The sequence below is a fragment of the Cebus imitator genome, unplaced genomic scaffold (genome assembly GCF_001604975.1).
Source record: "Cebus imitator isolate Cc_AM_T3 unplaced genomic scaffold, Cebus_imitator-1.0 Scaffold41, whole genome shotgun sequence".
NCBI lineage: Eukaryota > Metazoa > Chordata > Mammalia > Primates > Cebidae > Cebus > Cebus imitator.
The window spans coordinates 4,543,216-4,552,398 of NW_016107356.1; the positions used below are offsets into that span (position 1 = coordinate 4,543,216).

The following is a 9,183-nucleotide window of genomic DNA, read 5'->3' on the forward strand; positions in this document are numbered from 1 at the left end:
TATTGGAAGGGTGTGGGGAAGGGAAGTGGGTGTGGCTGTGGAGGCTAATATCACCTACTCTAATAGGCAGTCAGTAGATTGAGAAGCCAGTGTGTTTAATGTAGGCTATCTCCTAGCGGGATCGGCATTAACGGACTGGAAGATCTCCGAGAAGATTATCCAGCTTTCCTTCCTCCCCATCATGTGTCATGAGCAGTCCTGCTCTGTCTAAGGCGTCTCATTAGCCTGCGGTGTGCACCCACAACAGTCCCCTCAGAAAAATACAGTAGCTTGAAAGGCACAGTCTATGAGAAACAGTCTTCTCCAGCTCTTCCTTTTTGAAAGAATTTTGTTTTTTGTTATTGCTGGATGGCAAACCAATTACATCTGATTATATATCCAAATGCAGACTCAACTCCTTGCGTTTTAAAAACACATTTCATATGTAGGCAAAAGAGCTCTTGTAAAGGTGTAGGCTGCAATTTGATTTTTTTTTTTTTTTTTTTTTTTTTTTTTTTTTTTTTTTTTTTTTTTTTTTTTGAGGCAGTTTTGCTTTGTTGCCCAGGCTGGAGTGCAATGGCATGATGTCGGCTCACTACAAGCTCTGCCTCTGGGGTGCAAGCAATTCTCATGCCTCAGCCTCCCACGTAGCTGGGACTACAGGTGTGCACCACCAATCCTGGCTAATTTTTGTATTTTAGTAGAGACCGGGTTTCACCATGTTGGCCAGGCTGGTCTTGAATGCCTGAGCTCAAGTGATCTGCCCACCTCGGCCTCCCAAAACGCTGGGATTACAGGCATGAGCCGCCCTGCCTGGCCTGCAATTTGATTTTCACAAATAATCTTTGCTTTTACTTCTCTTGTTTTCTGGGCGTGTACCATTTCACCCTCTTGTTGGGGACGATGTCGCGCCAACCCGTTGAGAGCCTGCCGCAGAGATCAAGGAGAGGCAGCCTGTTAGGAACACTCAGCAACTCTCGCCTTCCGTTTTCTTCTCCAGCCTCTGGCTGCTGCAGGGGTCGTATGTGCACTCTGCTTCTGCATCCATTTCTTCCAGGCCCCATCTCCTTCCATACCTTAGTCCGCTCTCACATTGCTATGAAGAAATACCGGAGACTGGGTAATTTACAAAGAAAAGAAGTTTAATTGGCTCATGGTTCCACAGGCTGTACAGGAAACACGATGCCGGTGGACCTCGGGAAATTTATAAGCATGGCAAAAGGGGAAGCAGGCGCACCTTACGTGGCTGAAGCAGGAGGAAGAGGGGTGCAGGGAGGTGCTACACACTTTTAAACAACCAGATCTTGGCTGGGTGTGGTGGCTCATACCTGTAATCTCAGCACTTTGGGAGGCCGAGGTGGGTGGTCAGGAGATCGAGACCATCCTGGCTAACATGGTGAAACCCTGTCTCTACTATAAAAAAAAAATAAAATTAGCTGGGTGTGGTGGCATGTACCTGTAGTCCCAGCTACTCAGGAGGCTGAGGCAGGAGAATTGCTTGAACCTGGGGGGCAGAGGTTGCAGAGAGCCGAGATCACGCCACTGCACTCCAGCCTGGGCCACAGAAAGAGACTGAAAAAAAAAAAAAAAAAAAACAAAAAAAAAAACAGATCTCATGAGAACTCTACCACAAGAACAGCACTGGGGGGATGGTGCTAACCCATTAGAAACCACTCCCATGAGCCAATCACCTCCCACCAATGCCCACCTCCAGCACTGGGGATTACAATTCAACATGAGATTTGGGTGGGGACACAGATCCAAACTATCTCCTTTCAGTTTCTCAGTCTAGTTCTGTGAATTGTGTAGCACGGTATAAGTAACAGCTGTCTAAAAATTAAGGAGCTACTCTTCACCTGGTGCTAGAACATTCTTTTCATTGGTGAGGTCTGGTTAAGCTCTACTTTTCACTGGCATGTGTTCTTGCTTATTTATTCTAAAACAATTGCGAAAACTAATATGTGTAGGGCACTTACTATCCTATCTCGTGGCGGGTTCTGTGCTAAGCGCTGTATATCTGTGATCACAGTTTAACTTTTGTAACAAGCCAAATGAGCAGGAACTCTTATTATCTCTAGCTTACAGAAGAAGAATCCAAAGACCAGGAACAGTAAGCAGTTTGCTCACCTGGTTTGCCAGCCTCCATAACACATCGCCGTCCAGTTCTGCCTTTAATTACCAAAGTGTAGACTAGCACGCTACTTTGATTCTCCTCTCCTCGGCCAGGAGAATTCAATAGTGAAGTTAAACAACAAAGGCTGCGTTAGACGATTGGTCTCAGTTCCCTGTTTCCACCAGCAGGTGGCACCGTCTCCCAGCGGAATGCTTACTTGAACGTTTTGCTTCCGTTCCTGCAGAGGCAGGCGCTCAGTGGCACCATCAGAGCGTTCCTTCTGGCCGGATTTGCCTATCTTGTTCTGTGAGGGCCACTCATGAGGACAAATGGTGTTAATGAGAAGCTGATGTGGAGTTACAGAGATCCTTAAATTTCTTTGAAATACACCTAATAACACTAACTCTGCAATAATTTGTAGATCATTTTCAATCTTAGCCATCTTCTCTTGCCACCCAGTGTGCTTCAAGCCACATGGTTCAGAGCACCATTTAATGTGAAACTCCAATTTTAAAACAAGGTGAACCTTCGTTTTACAAAACCATTAGGTAAGTCACAGAGTAATGACCACCCACATGACCTTGAAGAGATTTTGATTGAGTGAGTGTAATCTCCGTGGCTGCCATTTAAATTGGATTCAAATCCAGATGGCTCCACTCCTATGTCATCTGACCTCTTGTGCCCCGATTCCCCTGGCTAAGTTCATAATACCTTCTACATGGATATGGGGTACTGGGGTTGTGGCAACGATTACCTGAGGCTAATACAGTAAAAGCACACGGTAAGCACTCCTCAATGATAGCCAATATAAAGACCCAATCCTCCCAATTCTAAGGGTCCCCACCATGATAGAAAAGGATCTTTTGGTAAACAGAGGTTGTTTAGCTCTTGCTAGGTCTTTAAATACTTGCTGGGGTCCAGGCACGGTGGCTCACCCCTGTAATCCCAGCGCTTTAGGAGGCTGAGGCTGGAGGATCCTCTGTGGCCAACAGTTTGAGACCAGCCTGGGCAACAGAGCAAGACCCTATTTCTACAAAAAATAAAAATTAGCCAGGCGTAGTGGTAAACACCTGTAGTCCCATTACTTGGGAGGCTGAGGCAGGAGGATCTCTCAAGCCCAAGAGTTCACAGCTGTAGTGAGCTACGATTGTGCCCTGCACTCCAGCCTGGGTGACAGAGTAAGACTGTTTCAAAACAACAACAACCAATAACAAAAGCTGAAACCTCGAAACCCCTTTGTTGGACTTACTTCCGTCTCCATGTAGTACCTTAGTATACTTGCAGCCAGCTTCCCTTTTACAAGACAACAATGTTATTATAAAGTCATTTGAAAATGGTCCCATGGAGGAGTATTTACACAACATTTAGCTTATGGGCAGGTCTTCGGAACACGGCACTTACCTGGAATTATGCTGACCGCCTCAACCCATACCAACCACCCAGAGATGGCTGTTCTCTGTTCCTCTTCCTCCCCCTCCCCCTCCTCCTCCTCTTCCTCCTCCTCCTTCTTCTGGTTTGAGAGAGTCTCACTCTGTCACTTAGGCTGCAATGCAGTGGTGTGATCTCGGCTCACTGCAACCTCTGCCTTCTGAGTTCAAGTGATTCTCCTACCTTAGCCTCCAGAGTAGCAGGGACTACAGGTGCTTCCACACACCCAGCTAATTTTTGCATTAAGTAGAGATAGGGTTTCACCATGTTGGCCAGGCTGGTCTCGAACTCCTGCCCTCAGGTGATTCACCCACCTCAGCCTCCTAAAGTGCTGGGGTTACAGGTATGAGCCACCGCACCCGACCCTTCTCATGTGTTCTGGCAGGGAATGCTGTTGTCCCCCAAACCTACCCTAAGAGGAAGATTTCCTCTGGGGAGAGATGCTCACTGTGCCCAGGCCCTGCCCTGACTGGAGCTGGCAGAAAGGGTCCCAGAAGGAGAACTTGTGCCACTCTGCCCAAAGCCAGAGTCCCGAGGCACACACCCCATCAGGCACCAAGGTTAATTCCAACTGCCAGTTAGTATTTAACTTTCCATATACGATTAGATTAAACATGAGGGTTCATAAAAGCCTAGGATTGCAGACTGCAGTTGCAAGGGCTTAGATGGTCGTAAGCTGAAGGTGCCCAGCTGGCTGAGGCTTATGTGCAACCCAGAAGGGAGCTCGCTAAGGCCAGCAAGAAGGTTCAGAACGGCCCAGCTTTGGAAAGGAATTTCATCTTGCCCACACGCTGCATAGGTAAGTCTTAGTACACATTCTTTATTTTTTGAGAAATTAAGTAACAAACTTATCTTTTCCAGAAAATGATCAAAAGAATGGTTTTCCTGGTATATGGCCTGGCTCCCTCATCCACTCTTCCTTCTTTCCTGCTTGTGTTTTCCTTACTTCTTTGTTAGTTGACTTAGCATGAAAATTTTGAGTTTTTTAAATGGGGGATTCATGGTAAATGTAGGTAATCATATTGCTTTCTCTTCTTGATATAAAAATGAAAGACTTTGCTGCCTTTTGTAGGCCCAGGTGATGCGAGTGATCGACCATCTTTCAAGAAAAGAAAACTTTGGACTTTGGGGTCAAATGGACGTTACTTTCCTAATAGTGTCCTGATTGCCCTTGTCATGAATAACACACATTCGTGACAGGAATGGCTGGAATTAGGGGATCATTCTGTAGCCTGGAGACAGGGCACAACTAATGACACGTGTAAGCTCAAACCGTGGTCTCCGTCTTGTGTCCTGTACCCAGTTGAGCCGACCGGTCACAGCAATGGAAACGGAGAGTTACTGGAATGTGTGACCTCTGCTAGGATAGTCAGTGCTGGACACTGGCTTGGGTGACATGGGTTCTAGGCCAGGCACTGTGGCCAACTTGAGAGCCCCGTGATCTTGAACAGGTGACTTAAGCTCTCCGGGCTGTAGTTATTCCACCTATCAGAGAGCAGGCCAGCCTAAATCATCTTCTGGGGCCCACCTGTGCCAGGACTCAGCAAGAACCATTCACTGGAAATGTAGCTCCTGCTAGGTTGAAACACATGAACTGACCATATTTGACCATTTCTGACCTATATAAATGGCTATTTCATATGAGTCCAAATAACAGTTGTCTTAGTATTACTAAAGTAAATGCCTCTTATGATATTCTACTTAGGGGTAGGATAAGTATGTATACCAAATATGGTTTGTTTTGTTTTGATTTTTCAGATAGGGTGTCACTCTGTCATCCACACTGAGTGCAGTGCTGTGATCATGGCTCACTGCAGCTCTGTCCTCCCAGGCTCAAGTGATCCTCTCAAGTAGCTGGGACTATAGTGGGCCACCACATCCAGCTAATTTTTTATTTTTTGTAGAGGTGGTGTCTCACTATGTTGTCCAGGCTGATCTCGAACTCCTGGATTCAAGCAATCCTCCTGCCTCAGCCTCCCGAAGTGCTGGGATTACAGGCAAGAACCACTGTGCCTGGCCTCCAAATATGGTTGATGCCTATCAGTTAAATAGTAATTCTGGGAATAAAAAATTGAAGTCAATTCACTGATAATTTGAATGTCTTAGCATAAAGTCCTTCAATGAAACTGCTTTCACACACTGTGACTTGGTGTTTTCCCGTGGTCAGGGAGCAGGCGTGGACCGCTCAGCCACAGCTCATGCATCCACATTCAAAAAATGATTCCCTTTTGGATCCTATTTATTTGGCCTGCAGGGGTCGGCACTTAGGTATGTAATCCCATAGGCCCTTTCCATCCCTGTGATTAAGTCTTATCAAAAAGCACATCTTGACCTGCTTAGCAGTCGCGCCTTTGTTCACATTAGAAGGGTTGAACAAATAATGGGCAGTTGGGGCCACTTAGCTCGAAAAGGCTGGTGAATGCTGCCATGCCTGCACCTGGAAATCAACCCTGTGACTCCAGGGGAATTCAGCACCGAAGACCCTCATCTCAAAGACCTTTTGTGGCAGAGATTCTTGGATGGGCCTTAGGGGGCCCAGGAGTCCCCTGAAATTGAATGTAGAGCTTCCTATGTGCATATGTATACTTTCTTGGGGAAAAATAAAGTCACATCACTTTATTTTACTTTTCAGGGATCTGTGACACTGCCCCCCACCCAACCCCGCACCCCTTAAAAATAAATTATGAACCACTCACTGTCCTGGTAGTTTCCAATTGAATTCCACAGAGAGAGGAATTCACCAAATCTTTAGTAAAGATTTGCTATGTGCCCATTGCTGTGTAGGGTCCTGGGATTCAGAGATGATAAAGCAATCCCTGCTTCCAGGGGTTCAAGCTCTCCTGTCATTGGGTCTCCAGTTACTTAATCTCACTAAACATGGTGAAGGTAGGAGTTTATAGAGTGGTTTTGAGGGTCACATGAATAAGCACGTAATATACGGGCAATTGAAAAACTAAACCAACATGGTCATTTGCAGAAGGAGCACAGAAAAAGGATCTCTGCCTAGACCGGGGGAGGTCAGGGAAAGTCCTGCGGATTGGTGACAACTGGCCAGGGTTCCTGCAAGAGAAAAAGAACTATATCTACAGAGCCAGAGCCTGTCTCTTAATTTTAAAAAAAGGCCTGGCACAGTGGCTCACACCTGCAATCCCAGCACCTTGGGAGGCTGAGGCAGGGGGATCACTTGAGCCTAAGAGTTTGATAACATAGTGAGACCTCATCACTACTTTTTTTATTAGGAAAAAAAGTTAATTAAAAATAAAAGGGCGAGAGAGCTAGTGGCAAAGTACCAGTTCAGCTAACTTTTACAGCATACTGTATCATTTCCAAGGGGAAAAACTCATCTCTGTTACATTGCTTAGGAAGTGTGCTTGGTATACACCTTGAGGGAATCTTATCTATTTGTTTAGTTTCCTTCCAACCCACCTGTGTGGCCAGGAGAGGGAGAGAACGATCTTAGAGCTCTCTAAGTAACAGAACTTAAAATATCAGACGGAGAAGAATATATTACCTTGGTGATGGTAATTCTCAGTGAGGAAAATCCTGGGGAGGTATGATCTGTGGGAGAATTGCCTGCAAGTTTGTTTAATAGGTTTATTTATTCGGTTTATTGAAGTTCCTTTCCCAGACAGAAGATCTGAAACTTCTCTTTTTGCGAAGGAAAGAAAAGTCTTGTGCTAAAGAGACGGGAATGTCTTTAGAACAGCAGCAGGCAAACCCACGCTGGGTTGCTGGGGCTTTTACTAATTGCTAGTCACGGTTTACCGCCTGTCTGTGCTCCTTCCACCCATCTAGGAACCGTGCTCAGCTCCATTTTCTGAGCTCCCTTATCTTTGTATCCATACCTGCTACAACTCTTTGCGCATTGCATTGCATTGGTTTGGTTTCTCCCATTTAGCCGAGCCTCTCATAGAGTTCCTGCCATCTCTGCAGTTTCATCGCCTAGCATAGTACCTGGCACTATGAATTAACATGAATCAAATGTCCACTGAGTGCCTTCTATGTGTCAGACATCTGCTATAGCGAGCTAGACAAAGTTGGCAGACATGACAGCCGAGTGGAAAAGATGAGACCCTAAACCACCTCAACCAATCATCAAACAATAAACACACACACACACACTATATGTTATATACATGTATGTATAAAAAAATCTTTTGCCTTGCAATCATTCACTTGATGTTATGTCTAAAGCCCCACAATTCTCTAAAAACAGAGATGTATAAAAAAGCGCACCTATATAATTCTCTAAAAACAGAGAATATAAATGAGCCATTTATATTTCATTTGACTGACATTTGTTGAGTGCTTGTTATAAATATGGCATTATTCTAGCTGGCGTGAGGTTGCCAATTTTTTTTTAAAAAAACAAAAGTAATATAAATATATGCGCACACATTTAGTTACTGCATATATGAAGCATGCTTTTGAAGCATAAGGTGCTGTTGGAGAAAAATGGTGGTGGTGTTGGGAAATGATTTAGAGAAGAGCCAGGGAAGTCTTCTCAGAAGTGACAAGGAGGCCGGAACCTAAAGAATGAGGAGGTGGAAGGTGGTAGAGAAAGGCAAAGCTATTCTGGGTTGAGAGAACAGAATGTGCTGATGTCCTGAAGCAAGAGAGCTTACGACAGGGCGAGAAGATGTCAGGTGTGACCGAGCTGTCCTGAGCAAAAGGTAACTGAAGAGGTGGTCAGGGGCCTGCTCAGCCAACAGGGTAAATACTGTTAAAGAATTAGGACTTGATTTTAAGAACAACTAACCATCATTTCAGAAGCAAACAAATAGCACTATAATTTCCCCTTTCAAAAGGGCGCATTGGCCGGGCACGGTGGCTCACGCCTCTCATCCCAGCACTTTGGGAGGCTAAGGCGGGTGGATCACCTGAGGTCAGGAATTTGAGACCAGCCTGGCCAATATGGTGAAATGCCATCTCTACTAAAAATAAAAAAAAATGAGCCGGGCGTGGTGGCACATGCCTGTAATCCCTGCTTGAACCCGGGAGGCGGACGTGGCAGTGAGCAGAGATTGTGCCACTGCACTCCATCCTGGGTGACAGAGCGAGATTGTCTCAAAAAAAAAAACCAACAAAAACAGTGGGGCACATTGATGGCTATTCAAGGCAGAGAGGGGCACATACAACCCCCAAGAGATGGCCCTGGGGAGGGCTATGTTGTATTATGTTGTTGAGATTGTATTATCCAGGTGAGAGATGCTGGCAGCTGGGCAGTGCCAGTGGGGATGAAAATGTGAGATGGATTTGAGAAATAGGAATAATCTCTCAGATTATTTCTTGGCGTCACTTACTTAAAACGTTTCTTTCAAATGTGGATGTACACATCCCTCCCTTTAGGATACCTGGGACAATGTGTCACCTAGACATAGGGGATGGAACAAATTGGACAGTCTGTCAATGCCCCTTGCCATCTTTTCCCTTGATGTTATGTCAAATGCCCCACAATTCTCTTAAAACAGAGAACATAAATGAGTCATTGCTTCATTCAACTGAAGTTTGTTGAGTGCTTGTTATGAATGTGGCATCATTCTAGCTCTTGTGAGGGTATTCATTTTTTAAAAAAACAAAAGTAATGCAAGATTACTGATGAAAATGTGGAATATGAGAAAAGCATAAACAAGGAAAGATGTATCTTTTTTTTTTTTTTTTTT

General features: G+C 45.1%; 1 protein-coding gene across 1 annotated transcript in view; it reads left to right on the forward strand.

The window, feature by feature from the left end:
• Positions 1–4,189: 4,189 nt before the first annotated feature.
• Positions 4,190–9,183, forward strand: part of KCNE2 (potassium voltage-gated channel subfamily E regulatory subunit 2) — a 6,579-nt gene continuing 1,585 nt past the window's right edge. The window contains exon 1 of the mRNA XM_017526187.2: positions 4,190–4,319. The gene's annotated coding sequence lies outside the window, so the exon portion shown is untranslated. The remainder of the gene's footprint in view (positions 4,320–9,183) is intronic.